Genomic DNA, 18,102 nt, shown 5'->3' on the forward strand with positions numbered 1-18,102 from the left:
AAAAGCACACCTATTAAGATGATGTATCTGCGACCCAGCGTTTCGGCGGTGTTGGAAATCCTGAAAAACAAAAACAAAATATTAATGTGCTCCAGCCAACATCATTGTAGCTTTAATAATAATTTCAAGCACAATCTGCCAAATAAGGAAAGACTAAATCAAAGGTATAGAGTTAAGTACTGCTACCACCTACACAACAGGGCCTTGTCGTTCGACAAGCAAAAGTAGACAATTCATACCAGTAGTAAAGACCTAAAACAAGATACAAAGTTTTCCTACTACCAGCAAGTATGCGTCAAGTGAAATCGAGAGATGCCCAAAACTCAAGAAAAGTGCTGGTCAGGTTTATCCAAGTCCTGAAAAACTAAGACGCAAGTTACTGTTAACACACAGGTGGACCTCGATTTGCGCGGATTCAGAACAACGCCAATTTTGAAACCAAAAAGTCAAAAAAATATATTTTACTATTATTTACAACATTTTACAATGTTTCTCGTACCGATTCTTATACTAAATCGTAATTCTTACATCGCTCATTTCGAATGAAAATTATAAATACAGTCCTCTCTACAATTACGTATGTCTCGTTAACGCGAATTTGCTCCAATGACATCGATGAATCGGAAAAAACATTCGTGAAATGGAAACTTTTGCATATGCGACTTTGCTCATAAGCAATTTCATTCCAGGCCCTTTAAACTATCAAAGGACTAATTTAATCTCTGCGGAGGAACCGAGGTTATTTTTACCACGCGATTTTCAACTGGCCGGCTTCTCAAATGAATGCAACTATCGCATAACAGCAGAGATGACTGTACACATCAATTGCATTAAAGACCCGCAGTCAATCGCGGACCAACGAACTGCCGATTGTAAGCGTGTAAAATATATTTCTTAAATTCCCTTCATTTTATTAAATTATTTCAGACCGTTACAGCAATGCCATTGTATTACTCATCAACGTTTCCGTGCTGGGAACCCACGTCATTGACTTCCCATTCATTTACATAATAAAAGAGTTTCAATTTACTCCGACTCTGATTACGACATTCCGTAAAGCAACGCATCAAGGCGAAAATCGAGGCCTACACGCAATAGCATTCTAATCTTCATAAAAATTTAACGTACTAACTGACAAATGTGAAAAAACTGAAGGAAGCTATAAACCTACGTGCCGTTAGCACATATGCATCAAAGGGCTTAGACGCACGAAAATAGAAGAGATGACAAGGAATCAAGAAAACTCACCAATTCAAATGACACCAATTAACTCTGCCCCCTAGGTACGGCTGTGGCAATGGTCGTATTCAGGTTCTTGAAAATCCCTGAAAAAGATAATGAGATCCACTTAACAACAACAACATAATTGCAGTATTCATAATAATAAATTGAAGTGAGATCTCACCTATTAAGATAAGATGATGTATCTGCGACCCCGCGTTTTGGCTGTGTTGGAAATCCTGAAAAAAATTAACGAGGTCGAATTAACAACAACAACAACATAATTGCAGTTTTCATAATAATAACTTGAAGTAAAAGCTCACCTATTAAGATGATGTATCTGCGACCCAGCGTTTTGGCGGTGTTGGAAATCCTGAAAAACAAAAACAAAATATTAATGTGCTCCAGCCAACATCATTGTAGCTTTAATAATAATTTCAAGCACAATCTGCCAAATAAGGAAAGACTAAAGCAAAGGTATAGAGTTAAGTACTGCTACCACCTACACAACAGGGCCTTGTCGTTCGACAAGCAAAAGTAGACAATTCATACCAGTAGTAAAGACCTACAACAAGATACAAAGTTTTCCTACTACCAGCAAGTATGCGTCAACTGTAATCGAGAGATGCCCAAAACTCAAGAAAAGTGCTGGTCAGGTTTATCCAAGTCCTGAAAAACTAAGACGCAAGTTACTGTTAACACACAGGTGGACCTCGATTTGCGCGGATTCAGAACAACGCCAATTTTGAAACCAAAAAGTCAAAAAGTGAAAAAAATATATTTTACTATTATTCACAACATTTTACAATGTTTCTCGTACCGATTCTTATACTAAATCGTAATTCTTACATCGCTCATTTCGAATGAAAATTATAAATACAGTCCTCTCTACAATTACGTATGTCTCGTTAACGCGAATTTGCTCCAATGACATCGATGAATCGGAAAAAACATTCGTGAAATGGAAACTTTTGCATATGCGAGTTTGCTCATATGCAATTTCATTCCAGGCCCTTTAAACTATCAAAGGACTAATTTAATCTCTGCGGAGGAACCGAGGTTATTTTTACCACGCGATTTTCAACTGGCCGGCTTCTCAAATGAATGCAACTATCGCATAACAGCAGAGATGACTGTACACATCAATTGCATTAAAGACCCGCAGTCAATCGCGGACCAACGAACTGCCGATTGTAAGCGTGTAAAATATATTTCTTAAATTCCCTTCATTTTATTAAATTATTTCAGACCGTTACAGCAATGCCATTGTATTACTCATCAACGTTTCCGTGCTGGGAACCCACGTCATTGACTTCCCATTCATTTACATAATAAAAGAGTTTCAATTTACTCCGACTCTGATTACGACATTCCGTAAAGCAACGCATCAAGGCGAAAATCGAGGCCTACACGCAATAGCATTCTAATCTTCATAAAAATTTAACGTACTAACTGACAAATGTGAAAAAACTGAAGGAAGCTATAAACCTACGTGCCGTTAGCACATATGCATCAAAGGGCTTAGACGCACGAAAATAGAAGAGATGACAAGGAATCAAGAAAACTCACCAATTCAAATGACACCAATTAACTCTGCCCCCTAGGTACGGCTGTGGCAATGGTCGTATTCAGGTTCTTGAAAATCCCTGAAAAAGATAAATGAGATCCACTTAACAACAACAACATAATTGCAGTATTCATAATAATAAATTGAAGTGAGATCTCACCTATTAAGATAAGATGATGTATCTGCGACCCCGCGTTTTGGCTGTGTTGGAAATCCTGAAAAAAATTAACGAGGTCGAATTAACAACAACAACAACATAATTGCAGTTTTCATAATAATAACTTGAAGTAAAAGCTCACCTATTAAGATGATGTATCTGCGACCCAGCGTTTTGGCGGTGTTGGAAATCCTGAAAAACAAAAACAAAATATTAATGTGCTCCAGCCAACATCATTGTAGCTTTAATAATAATTTCAAGCACAATCTGCCAAATAAGGAAAGACTAAAGCAAAGGTATAGAGTTAAGTACTGCTACCACCTACACAACAGGGCCTTGTCGTTCGACAAGCAAAAGTAGACAATTCATACCAGTAGTAAAGACCTACAACAAGATACAAAGTTTTCCTACTACCAGCAAGTATGCGTCAACTGAAATCGAGAGATGCCCAAAACTCAAGAAAAGTGCTGGTCAGGTTTATCCAAGTCCTGAAAAACTAAGACGCAAGTTACTGTTAACACACAGGTGGACCTCGATTTGCGCGGATTCAGAACAACGCCAATTTTGAAACCAAAAAGTCAAAAAGTGAAAAAAATATATTTTACTATTATTCACAACATTTTACAATGTTTCTCGTACCGATTCTTATACTAAATCGTAATTCTTACATCGCTCATTTCGAATGAAAATTATAAATACAGTCCTCTCTACAATTACGTATGTCTCGTTAACGCGAATTTGCTCCAATGACATCGATGAATCGGAAAAAACATTCGTGAAATGGAAACTTTTGCATATGCGAGTTTGCTCATATGCAATTTCATTCCAGGCCCTTTAAACTATCAAAGGACTAATTTAATCTCTGCGGAGGAACCAGGGTTATTTTTACCACGCGATTTTCAAATGGCCGGCTTCTCAAATGAATGCAACTATCGCATAACAGCAGAGATGACTGTACACATCAATTGCATTAAAGACCCGCAGTCGATCGCGGACCAACGAACTGCCGATTGTAAGCGTGTAAAATATATTTCTTAAATTCCCTTCATTTTATTAAATTATTTCAGACCGTTACCGCAATGCCATTGTATTACTCATCAACGTTTCCGTGCTGGGAACCCACGTCATTGACTTCCCATTCATTTACATAATAAAAGAGTTTCAATTTACTCCGACTCTGATTACGACATTCCGTAAAGCAACGCATCAAGGCGAAAATCGAGGCCTACACGCAATAGCATTCTAATCTTCATAAAAATTTAATGTACTAACTGACAAATGTGAAAAAACTGAAGGAAGCTATAAACCTACGTGCCGTTAGCACATATGCATCAAAGGGCTTAGACGCACAAAAATAGAAGAGATGACAAGGAATCAAGAAAACTCACCAATTCAAATGACACCAATTAACTCTGCCCCCTAGGTACGGCTGTGGCAATGGTCGTATTCAGGTTCTTGAAAATCCCTGAAAAAGATAAATCAGATCCACTTAACAACAACAACATAATTGCAGTATTCATAATAATAAATTGAAGTGAGATCTCACCTATTAAGATAAGATGATGTATCTGCGACCCCGCGTTTTGGCTCTGTTGGAAATCCTGAAAAAAATAAACGAGGTCGAATTAACAACAACAACATAATTGCAGTTTTCATAATAATAATTTGAAGTAAAAGCTCACCTATTAAGATGATGTATCTGCGACCCAGCGTTTCGGCGCTGTTGGAAATCCTGAAAAACAAAAACAAAATATTAATGTGCTCCAGCCAACATCATTGTAGCTTTAATAATAATTTCAAGCACAATCTGCCAAATAAGGAAAGACTAAAGCAAAGGTATAGAGTTAAGTACTGCTACCACCTACACAACAGGGCCTTGTCGTTCGACAAGCAAAAGTAGACAATTCATACCAGTAGTAAAGACCTACAACAAGATACAAAGTTTTCCTACTACCAGCAAGTATGCGTCAACTGAAATCGAGAGATGCCCAAAACTCAAGAAAAGTGCTGGTCAGGTTTATCCAAGTCCTGAAAAACTAAGACGCAAGTTACTGTTAACACACAGGTGGACCTCGATTTGCGCGGATTCAGAACAACGCCAATTTTGAAACCAAAAAGTCAAAAAGTGAAAAAAATATATTTTACTATTATTCACAACATTTTACAATGTTTCTCGTACCGATTCTTATACTAAATCGTAATTCTTACATCGCTCATTTCGAATGAAAATTATAAATACAGTCCTCTCTACAATTACGTATGTCTCGTTAACGCGAATTTGCTCCAATGACATCGATGAATCGGAAAAAACATTCGTGAAATGGAAACTTTTGCATATGCGAGTTTGCTCATATGCAATTTCATTCCAGGCCCTTTAAACTATCAAAGGACTAATTTAATCAATGCGGAGGAACCGGGGTTATTTTTACCACGCGATTTTCAACTGGCCGGCTTCTCAAATGAATGCAACTATCGCATAACAGCAGAGATGACTGTACACATCAATTGCATTAAAGACCCGCAGTCGATCGCGGACCAACGAACTGCCGATTGTAAGCGTGTAAAATATATTTCTTAAATTCCCTTCATTTTATTAAATTATTTCAGACCGTTACCGCAATGCCATTGTATTACTCATCAACGTTTCCGTGCTGGGAACCCACGTCATTGACTTCCCATTCATTTACATAATAAAATAGTTTCAATTTACTCCGACTCTGATTACGACATTCCGTAAAGCAACGCATCAAGGCGAAAATTGAGGCCTACACGCAATAGCATTCTAATCTTCATAAAAATTTAACGTACTAACTGACAAATGTGAAAAAACTGAAGGAAGCTATAAACCTACGTGCCGTTAGCACATATGCATCAAAGGGCTTAGACGCACAAAAATAGAAGAGATGACAAGGAATCAAGAAAACTCACCAATTCAAATGACACCAATTAACTCTGCCCCCTAGGTACGGCTGTGGCAATGGTCGTATTCAGGTTCTTGAAAATCCCTGAAAAAGATAAATCAGATCCACTTAACAACAACAACATAATTGCAGTATTCATAATAATAAATTGAAGTGAGATCTCACCTATTAAGATAAGATGATGTATCTGCGACCCCGCGTTTTGGCTCTGTTGGAAATCCTGAAAAAAATAAACGAGGTCGAATTAACAACAACAACAACATAATTGCAGTTTTCATAATAATAATTTGAAGTAAAAGCTCACCTATTAAGATGATGTATGTGCGACCCAGCGTTTCGGCGCTGTTTGAAATCCTGAAAAACAAAAACAAAATATTAATGTGCTCCAGCCAACATCATTGTAGCTTTAATAATAATTTCAAGCACAATCTGCCAAATAAGGAAAGACTAAAGCAAAGGTATAGAGTTAAGTACTGCTACCACCTACACAACAGGGCCTTGTCGTTCGACAAGCAAAAGTAGACAATTCATACCAGTAGTAAAGACCTACAACAAGATACAAAGTTTTCCTACTACCAGCAAGTATGCGTCAACTGAAATCGAGAGATGCCCAAAACTCAAGAAAAGTGCTGGTCAGGTTTATCCAAGTCCTGAAAAACTAAGACGCAAGTTACTGTTAACACACAGGTGGACCTCGATTTGCGCGGATTCAGAACAACGCCAATTTTGAAACCAAAAAGTCAAAAAGTGAAAAAAATATATTTTACTATGATTTACAACATTTTACAATGTTTCTCGTACCGATTCTTATACTAAATTGTAATTCTTACATCGCTCATTTCGAATGAAAATTATAAATACAGTCCTCTCTACAATTACGTATGTCTCGTTAACGCGAATTTGCTCCAATGACATCGATGAATCGGAAAAAACATTCGTGAAATGGAAACTTTTGCATATGCGAGTTTGCTCATATGCAATTTCATTCCAGGCCCTTTAAACTATCAAAGGACTAATTTAATCTCTGCGGAGGAACCGAGGTTATTTTTACCACGCGATTTTCAACTGGCCGGCTTCTCAAATGAATGCAACTATCGCATAACAGCAGAGATGACTGTACACATCAATTGCATTAAAGACCCGCAGTCAATCGCGGACCAACGAACTGCCGATTGTAAGCGTGTAAAATATATTTCTTAAATTCCCTTCATTTTATTAAATTATTTCAGACCGTTACCGCAATGCCATTGTATTACTCATCAACGTTTCCGTGCTGGGAACCCACGTCATTGACTTCCCATTCATTTACATAATAAAAGACTTTCAATTTACTCCGACTCTGATTACGACATTCCGTAAAGCAACGCATCAAGGCGAAAATCGAGGCCTACACGCAATAGCATTCTAATCTTCATAAAAATTTAACGTACTAACTGACAAATGTGAAAAAACTGAAGGAAGCTATAAACCTACGTGCCGTTAGCACATATGCATCAAAAAGCTTAGACGCACAAAAATAGAAGAGATGACAAGGAATCAAGAAAACTCACCAATTCAAATGACACCAATTAACTCTGCCCCCTAGGTACGGCTGTGGCAATGGTCGTATTCAGGTTCTTGAAAATCCCTGAAAAAGATAAATGAGATCCACTTAACAACAACAACATAATTGCAGTATTCATAATAATAAATTGAAGTGAGATCTCACCTATTAAGATAAGATGATGTATCTGCGACCCCGCGTTTTGGCTCTGTTGGAAATCCTGAAAAAAATAAACGAGGTCGAATTAACAACAACAACAACATAATTGCAGTTTTCATAATAATAATTTGAAGTAAAAGCTCACCTATTAAGATCATGTATCTGGGACCCAGCGTTTCGGCGCTGTTGGAAATCCTGAAAAACAAAAACAAAATATTAATGTGCTCCAGCCAACATCATTGTAGCTTTAATAATAATTTCAAGCACAATCTGCCAAATAAGGAAAGACTAAAGCAAAGGTATAGAGTTAAGTAATGCTACCACCTACACAACAGGGCCTTGTCGTTCGACAAGCAAAAGTAGACAATTCATACCAGTAGTAAAGACCTACAACAAGATACAAAGTTTTCCTACTACCAGCAAGTATGCGTCAACTGAAATCGAGAGATGCCCAAAACTCAGGAAAAGTGCTGGTCAGGTTTATCCAAGTCCTGAAAAACTAAGACGCAAGTTACTGTTAACACACAGGTGGACCTCGATTTGCGCGGATTCAGAACAACGCCAATTTTGAAACCAAAAAGTCAAAAAAACATATTTTACTATTATTTACAACATTTTACAATGTTTCTCGTACCGATTCTTATACTAAATCGTAATTCTTACATCGCTCATTTCGAATGAAAATTATAAATACAGTCCTCTCTACAATTACGTATGTCTCGTTAACGCGAATTTGCTCCAATGACATCGATGAATCGGAAAAAACATTCGTGAAATGGAAACTTTTGCATATGCGAGTTTGCTCATATGCAATTTCATTCCAGGCCCTTTAAACTATCAAAGGACTAATTTAATCTCTGTGGAGGAACCGAGGTTATTTTTACCACGCGATTTTCAACTGGCCGGCTTCTCAAATGAATGCAACTATCGCATAACGGCAGAGATGACTGTACACATCAATTGCATTAAAGACCCGCAGTCAATCGCGGACCAACGAACTGCCGATTGTAAGCGTGTAAAATATATTTCTTAAATTCCCTTCATTTTATTAAATTATTTCAGACCGTTACCGCAATGCCATTGTATTACTCATCAACGTTTCCGTGCTGGGAACCCACGTCATTGACTTCCCATTCATTTACATAATAAAAGAGTTTCAATTTACTCCGACTCTGATTACGACATTCCGTAAAGCAACGCATCAAGGCGAAAATCGAGGCCTACACGCAATAGCATTCTAATCTTCATAAAAATTTAACGTACTAACTGACAAATGTGAAAAAACTGAAGGAAGCTATAAACCTACGTGCCGTTAGCACATATGCATCAAAGGGCTTAGACGCACGAAAATAGAAAAGATGACAAGGAATCAAGAAAACTCACCAATTCAAATGACACCAATTAACTCTGCCCCCTAGGTACGGCTGTGGCAATGGTCGTATTCAGGTTCTTGAAAATCCCTGAAAAAGATAAATGAGATCCACTTAACAACAACAACATAATTGCAGTATTCATAATAATAAATTGAAGTGAGATCTCACCTATTAAGATAAGATGATGTATCTGCGACCCCGCGTTTTGGCTCTGTTGGAAATCCTGAAAAAAATAAATGAGGTCGAATTAACAACAACAATAACATAATTGCAGTTTTCATAATAATAATTTGAAGTAAAAGCTCACCTATTAAGATGATGTATCTGGGACCCAGCGTTTCGGCGCTGTTGGAAATCCTGAAAAACAAAAACAAAATATTAATGTGCTCCAGCCAACATCATTGTAGCTTTAATAATAATTTCAAGCACAATCTGCCAAATAAGGAAAGACTAAAGCAAAGGTATAGAGTTAAGTAATGCTACCACCTACACAACAGGGCCTTGTCGTTCGACAAGCAAAAGTAGACAATTCATACCAGTAGTAAAGACCTACAACAAGATACAAAGTTTTCCTACTACCAGAAAGTATGCGTCAACTGAAATCGAGAGATGCCCAAAACTCAAGAAAAGTGCTGGTCAGGTTTATCCAAGTCCTGAAAAACTAAGACGCAAGTTACTGTTAACACACAGGTGGACCTCGATTTGCGCAGATTCAGAACAACGCCAATTTTGAAACCAAAAAGTCAAAAAAATATATTTTACTATTATTTACAACATTTTACAATGTTTCTCGTACCGATTCTTATACTAAATCGTAATTCTTACATCGCTCATTTCGAATGAAAATTATAAATACAGTCCTCTCTACAATTACGTATGTCCCGTTAACGCGAATTTGCTCCAATGACATCGATGAATCGGAAAAAACATTCGTGAAATGGAAACTTTTGCATATGCGAGTTTGCTCATATGCAATTTCATTCCAGGCCCTTTAAACTATCAAAGGACTAATTTAATCTCTGCGGAGGAACCGAGGTTATTTTTACCACGCGATTTTCAACTGGCCGGCTTCTCAAATGAATGCAACTATCGCATAACAGCAGAGATGACTGTACACATCAATTGCATTAAAGACCCGCAGTCAATCGCGGACCAACGAACTGCCGATTGTAAGCGTGTAAAATATATTTCTTAAATTCCCTTCATTTTATTAAATTATTTCAGACCGTTACCGCAATGCCATTGTATTACTCATCAACGTTTCCGTGCTGGGAACCCACGTCATTGACTTCCCATTCATTTACATAATAAAAGAGTTTCAATTTACTCCGACTCTGATTACGACATTCCGTAAAGCAACGCATCAAGGCGAAAATCGAGGCCTACACGCAATAGCATTCTAATCTTCATAAAAATTTAACGTACTAACTGACAAATGTGAAAAAACTGAAGGAAGCTATAAACCTACGTGCCGTTAGCACATATGCATCAAAGGGCTTAGACGCACAAAAATAGAAGAGATGACAAGGAATCAAGAAAACTCACCAATTCAAATGACACCAATTAACTCTGCCCCCTAGGTACGGCTGTGGCAATGGTCGTATTCAGGTTCTTGAAAATCCCTGAAAAAGATAAATGAGATCCACTTAACAACAACAACATAATTGCAGTATTCATAATAATAAATTGAAGTGAGATCTCACCTATTAAGATAGGATGATGTATCTGCGACCCCGCGTTTTGGCTGTGTTGGAAATCCTGAAAAAAATAAACGAGGTCGAATTAACAACAACAACAACATAATTGCAGTTTTCATAATAATAATTTGAAGTAAAAGCACACCTATTAAGATGATGTATCTGCGACCCAGCGTTTTGGCGGTGTTGGAAATCCTGAAAAACAAAAACAAAATATTAATGTGCTCCAGCCAACATCATTGTAGCTTTAATAATAATTTCAAGCACAATCTGCCAAATAAGGAAAGACTAAATCAAAGGTATAGAGTTAAGTACTGCTACCACCTACACAACAGGGCCTTGTCGTTCGACAAGCAAAAGTAGACAATTCATACCAGTAGTAAAGACCTAAAACAAGATACAAAGTTTTCCTACTACCAGCAAGTATGCGTCAAGTGAAATCGAGAGATGCCCAAAACTCAAGAAAAGTGCTGGTCAGGTTTATCCAAGTCCTGAAAAACTAAGACGCAAGTTACTGTTAACACACAGGTGGACCTCGATTTGCGCGGATTCAGAACTACGCCAATTTTGAAACCGAAAAGTCAAAAAAATATATTTTACTATTATTTACAACATTTTACAATGTTTCTCGTACCGATTCTTATACTAAATCGTAATTCTTACATCGCTCATTTCGAATGAAAATTATAAATACAGTCCTCTCTACAATTACGTATGTCTCGTTAACGCGAATTTGCTCCAATGACATCGATGAATCGGAAAAAACATTCGTGAAATGGAAACTTTTGCATATGCGAGTTTGCTCATATGCAATTTAATTCCAGGCCCTTTAAACTATCAAAGGACTAATTTAATCTCTGCGGAGGAACCGAGGTTATTTTTACCACGCGATTTTCAACTGGCCGGCTTCTCAAATGAATGCAACTATCGCATAACAGCAGAGATGACTGTACACATCAATTGCATTAAAGACCCGCAGTCAATCGCGGACCAACGAACTGCCGATTGTAAGCGTGTAAAATATATTTCTTAAATTCCCTTCATTTTATTAAATTATTTCAGACCGTTACCGCAATGCCATTGTATTACTCATCAACGTTTCCGTGCTGGGAACCCACGTCATTGACTTCCCATTCATTTACATAATAAAAGACTTTCAATTTACTCCGACTCTGATTACGACATTCCGTAAAGCAACGCATCAAGGCGAAAATCGAGGCCTACACGCAATAGCATTCTAATCTTCATAAAAATTTAACGTACTAACTGACAAATGTGAAAAAACTGAAGGAAGCTATAAACCTACGTGCCGTTAGCACATATGCATCAAAAAGCTTAGACGCACAAAAATAGAAGAGATGACAAGGAATCAAGAAAACTCACCAATTCAAATGACACCAATTAACTCTGCCCCCTAGGTACGGCTGTGGCAATGGTCGTATTCAGGTTCTTGAAAATCCCTGAAAAAGATAAATGAGATCCACTTAACAACAACAACAACATAATTGCAGTATTCATAATAATAAATTGAAGTGAGATCTCACCTATTAAGATAAGATGATGTATCTGCGACCCCGCGTTTTGGCTCTGTTGGAAATCCTGAAAAAAATAAACGAGGTCGAATTAACAACAACAACAACATAATTGCAGTTTTCATAATAATAATTTGAAGTAAAAGCTCACCTATTAAGATCATGTATCTGGGACCCAGCGTTTCGGCGCTGTTGGAAATCCTGAAAAACAAAAACAAAATATTAATGTGCTCCAGCCAACATCATTGTAGCTTTAATAATAATTTCAAGCACAATCTGCCAAATAAGGAAAGACTAAAGCAAAGGTATAGAGTTAAGTAATGCTACCACCTACACAACAGGGCCTTGTCGTTCGACAAGCAAAAGTAGACAATTCATACCAGTAGTAAAGACCTACAACAAGATACAAAGTTTTCCTACTACCAGCAAGTATGCGTCAACTGAAATCGAGAGATGCCCAAAACTCAGGAAAAGTGCTGGTCAGGTTTATCCAAGTCCTGAAAAACTAAGACGCAAGTTACTGTTAACACACAGGTGGACCTCGATTTGCGCGGATTCAGAACAACGCCAATTTTGAAACCAAAAAGTCAAAAAAATATATTTTACTATTATTTACAACATTTTACAATGTTTCTCGTACCGATTCTTATACTAAATCGTAATTCTTACATCGCTCATTTCGAATGAAAATTATAAATACAGTCCTCTCTACAATTACGTATGTCTCGTTAACGCGAATTTGCTCCAATGACATCGATGAATCGGAAAAAACATTCGTGAAATGGAAACTTTTGCATATGCGAGTTTGCTCATATGCAATTTCATTCCAGGCCCTTTAAACTATCAAAGGACTAATTTAATCTCTGTGGAGGAACCGAGGTTATTTTTACCACGCGATTTTCAACTGGCCGGCTTCTCAAATGAATGCAACTATCGCATAACGGCAGAGATGACTGTACACATCAATTGCATTAAAGACCCGCAGTCAATCGCGGACCAACGAACTGCCGATTGTAAGCGTGTAAAATATATTTCTTAAATTCCCTTCATTTTATTAAATTATTTCAGACCGTTACCGCAATGCCATTGTATTACTCATCAACGTTTCCGTGCTGGGAACCCACGTCATTGACTTCCCATTCATTTACATAATAAAAGAGTTTCAATTTACTCCGACTCTGATTACGACATTCCGTAAAGCAACGCATCAAGGCGAAAATCGAGGCCTACACGCAATAGCATTCTAATCTTCATAAAAATTTAACGTACTAACTGACAAATGTGAAAAAACTGAAGGAAGCTATAAACCTACGTGCCGTTAGCACATATGCATCAAAGGGCTTAGACGCACGAAAATAGAAAAGATGACAAGGAATCAAGAAAACTCACCAATTCAAATGACACCAATTAACTCTGCCCCCTAGGTACGGCTGTGGCAATGGTCGTATTCAGGTTCTTGAAAATCCCTGAAAAAGATAAATGAGATCCACTTAACAACAACAACATAATTGCAGTATTCATAATAATAAATTGAAGTGAGATCTCACCTATTAAGATAAGATGATGTATCTGCGACCCCGCGTTTTGGCTCTGTTGGAAATCCTGAAAAAAATAAATGAGGTCGAATTAACAACAACAATAACATAATTGCAGTTTTCATAATAATAATTTGAAGTAAAAGCTCACCTATTAAGATGATGTATCTGGGACCCAGCGTTTCGGCGCTGTTGGAAATCCTGAAAAACAAAAACAAAATATTAATGTGCTCCAGCCAACATCATTGTAGCTTTAATAATAATTTCAAGCACAATCTGCCAAATAAGGAAAGACTAAAGCAAAGGTATAGAGTTAAGTAATGCTACCACCTACACAACAGGGCCTTGTCGTTCGACAAGCAAAAGTAGACAATTCATACCAGTAGTAAAGACCTACAACAAGATACAAAGTTTTCCTACTACCAGAAAGTATGCGTCAACTGAAATCGAGAGATGCCCAAAACTCAAGAAAAGTGCTGGTCAGGTTTATCCAAGTCCTGAAAAACTAAGACGCAAGTTACTGTTAACACACAGGTGGACCTCGATTTGCGCAGATTCAGAACAACGCCAATTTTGAAACCAAAAAGTCAAAAAAATATATTTTACTATTATTTACAACATTTTACAATGTTTCTCGTACCGATTCTTATACTAAATCGTAATTCTTACATCGCTCATTTCGAATGAAAATTATAAATACAGTCCTCTCTACAATTACGTATGTCCCGTTAACGCGAATTTGCTCCAATGACATCGATGAATCGGAAAAAACATTCGTGAAATGGAAACTTTTGCATATGCGAGTTTGCTCATATGCAATTTCATTCCAGGCCCTTTAAACTATCAAAGGACTAATTTAATCTCTGCGGAGGAACCGAGGTTATTTTTACCACGCGATTTTCAACTGGCCGGCTTCTCAAATGAATGCAACTATCGCATAACAGCAGAGATGACTGTACACATCAATTGCATTAAAGACCCGCAGTCAATCGCGGACCAACGAACTGCCGATTGTAAGCGTGTAAAATATATTTCTTAAATTCCCTTCATTTTATTAAATTATTTCAGACCGTTACCGCAATGCCATTGTATTACTCATCAACGTTTCCGTGCTGGGAACCCACGTCATTGACTTCCCATTCATTTACATAATAAAAGAGTTTCAATTTACTCCGACTCTGATTACGACATTCCGTAAAGCAACGCATCAAGGCGAAAATCGAGGCCTACACGCAATAGCATTCTAATCTTCATAAAAATTTAACGTACTAACTGACAAATGTGAAAAAACTGAAGGAAGCTATAAACCTACGTGCCGTTAGCACATATGCATCAAAGGGCTTAGACGCACAAAAATAGAAGAGATGACAAGGAATCAAGAAAACTCACCAATTCAAATGACACCAATTAACTCTGCCCCCTAGGTACGGCTGTGGCAATGGTCGTATTCAGGTTCTTGAAAATCCCTGAAAAAGATAAATGAGATCCACTTAACAACAACAACATAATTGCAGTATTCATAATAATAAATTGAAGTGAGATCTCACCTATTAAGATAGGATGATGTATCTGCGACCCCGCGTTTTGGCTGTGTTGGAAATCCTGAAAAAAATAAACGAGGTCGAATTAACAACAACAACAACATAATTGCAGTTTTCATAATAATAATTTGAAGTAAAAGCACACCTATTAAGATGATGTATCTGCGACCCAGCGTTTCGGCGGTGTTGGAAATCCTGAAAAACAAAAACAAAATATTAATGTGCTCCAGCCAACATCATTGTAGCTTTAATAATAATTTCAAGCACAATCTGCCAAATAAGGAAAGACTAAATCAAAGGTATAGAGTTAAGTACTGCTACCACCTACACAACAGGGCCTTGTCGTTCGACAAGCAAAAGTAGACAATTCATACCAGTAGTAAAGACCTAAAACAAGATACAAAGTTTTCCTACTACCAGCAAGTATGCGTCAAGTGAAATCGAGAGATGCCCAAAACTCAAGAAAAGTGCTGGTCAGGTTTATCCAAGTCCTGAAAAACTAAGACGCAAGTTACTGTTAACACACAGGTGGACCTCGATTTGCGCGGATTCAGAACTACGCCAATTTTGAAACCGAAAAGTCAAAAAAATATATTTTACTATTATTTACAACATTTTACAATGTTTCTCGTACCGATTCTTATACTAAATCGTAATTCTTACATCGCTCATTTCGAATGAAAATTATAAATACAGTCCTCTCTACAATTACGTATGTCTCGTTAACGCGAATTTGCTCCAATGACATCGATGAATCGGAAAAAACATTCGTGAAATGGAAACTTTTGCATATGCGAGTTTGCTCATATGCAATTTAATTCCAGGCCCTTTAAACTATCAAAGGACTAATTTAATCTCTGCGGAGGAACCGAGGTTATTTTTACCACGCGATTTTCAACTGGCCGGCTTCTCAAATGAATGCAACTATCGCATAACAGCAGAGATGACTGTACACATCAATTGCATTAAAGACCCGCAGTCAATCGCGGACCAACGAACTGCCGATTGTAAGCGTGTAAAATATATTTCTTAAATTCCCTTCATTTTATTAAATTATTTCAGACCGTTACAGCAATGCCATTGTATTACTCATCAACGTTTCTGTGCTGGGAACCCACGTCATTGACTTCCCATTCATTTACATAATAAAAGAGTTTCAATTTACTCCGACTCTGATTACGACATTCCGTAAAGCAACGCATCAAGGCGAAAATCGAGGCCTACACGCAATAGCATTCTAATCTTCATAAAAATTTAACGTACTAACTGACAAATGTGAAAAAACTGAAGGAAGCTATAAACCTACGTGCCGTTAGCACATATGCATCAAAGGGCTTAGACGCACGAAAATAGAAGAGATGACAAGGAATCAAGAAAACTCACCAATTCAAATGACACCAATTAACTCTGCCCCCTAGGTACGGCTGTGGCAATGGTCGTATTCAGGTTCTTGAAAATCCCTGAAAAAGATAATGAGATCCACTTAACAACAACAACATAATTGCAGTATTCATAATAATAAATTGAAGTGAGATCTCACCTATTAAGATAAGATGATGTATCTGCGACCCCGCGTTTTGGCTGTGTTGGAAATCCTGAAAAAAATTAACGAGGTCGAATTAACAACAACAACAACATAATTGCAGTTTTCATAATAATAACTTGAAGTAAAAGCTCACCTATTAAGATGATGTATCTGCGACCCAGCGTTTTGGCGGTGTTGGAAATCCTGAAAAACAAAAACAAAATATTAATGTGCTCCAGCCAACATCATTGTAGCTTTAATAATAATTTCAAGCACAATCTGCCAAATAAGGAAAGACTAAAGCAAAGGTATAGAGTTAAGTACTGCTACCACCTACACAACAGGGCCTTGTCGTTCGACAAGCAAAAGTAGACAATTCATACCAGTAGTAAAGACCTACAACATGATACAAAGTTTTCCTACTACCAGCAAGTATGCGTCAACTGAAATCGAGAGATGCCCAAAACTCAAGAAAAGTGCTGGTCAGGTTTATCCAAGTCCTGAAAAACTAAGACGCAAGTTACTGTTAACACACAGGTGGACCTCGATTTGCGCGGATTCAGAACAACGCCAATTTTGAAACCAAAAAGTCAAAAAGTGAAAAAAATATATTTTACTATTATTCACAACATTTTACAATGTTTCTCGTACCGATTCTTATACTAAATCGTAATTCTTACATCGCTCATTTCGAATGAAAATTATAAATACAGTCCTCTCTACAATTACGTATGTCTCGTTAACGCGAATTTGCTCCAATGACATCGATGAATCGGAAAAAACATTCGTGAAATGGAAACTTTTGCATATGCGAGTTTGCTCATATGCAATTTCATTCCAGGCCCTTTAAACTATCAAAGGACTAATTTAATCTCTGCGGAGGAACAGAGGTTATTTTTACCACGCGATTTTCAACTGGCCGGCTTCTCAAATGAATGCAACTATCGCATAACAGCAGAGATGACTGTACACATCAATTGCATTAAAGACCCGCAGTCAATCGCGGACCAACGAACTGCCGATTGTAAGCGTGTAAAATATATTTCTTAAATTCCCTTCATTTTATTAAATTATTTCAGACCGTTACCGCAATGCCATTGTATTACTCATCAACGTTTCCGTGCTGGGAACCCACGTCATTGACTTCCCATTCATTTACATAATAAAAGAGTTTCAATTTACTCCGACTCTGATTACGACATTCCGTAAAGCAACGCATCAAGGCGAAAATCGAGGCCTACACGCAATAGCATTCTAATCTTCATAAAAATTTAACGTACTAACTGACAAATGTGAAAAAACTGAAGGAAGCTATAAACCTACGTGCCGTT

At 37.4% G+C, this 18,102-nt stretch overlaps 2 long non-coding RNA genes across 2 annotated transcripts in view; one reads left to right on the forward strand and one right to left on the reverse strand.

The window, feature by feature from the left end:
• Window positions 1-18,102, forward strand: part of LOC147872835 (uncharacterized) — a 180,936-nt gene that overhangs the window by 58,969 nt on the left and 103,865 nt on the right. The window lies entirely within an intron of this gene.
• Window positions 10,783-12,300, reverse strand: LOC147872838 (uncharacterized). The gene is made up of 3 exons (XR_015536886.1): window positions 12,183-12,300; window positions 12,022-12,098; window positions 10,783-10,833 (listed from the first exon to the last, which is right to left on the reverse strand). It is a non-coding gene; the product is annotated as an uncharacterized LOC147872838 (long non-coding RNA).

The sequence above is a fragment of the Zootermopsis nevadensis genome, unplaced genomic scaffold, assembly GCF_977971745.1.
Source record: "Zootermopsis nevadensis isolate Lab colony 2312 unplaced genomic scaffold, Znev_1.0 Znev_ptg000024l, whole genome shotgun sequence".
Lineage (NCBI taxonomy): Eukaryota > Metazoa > Arthropoda > Insecta > Blattodea > Termopsidae > Zootermopsis > Zootermopsis nevadensis.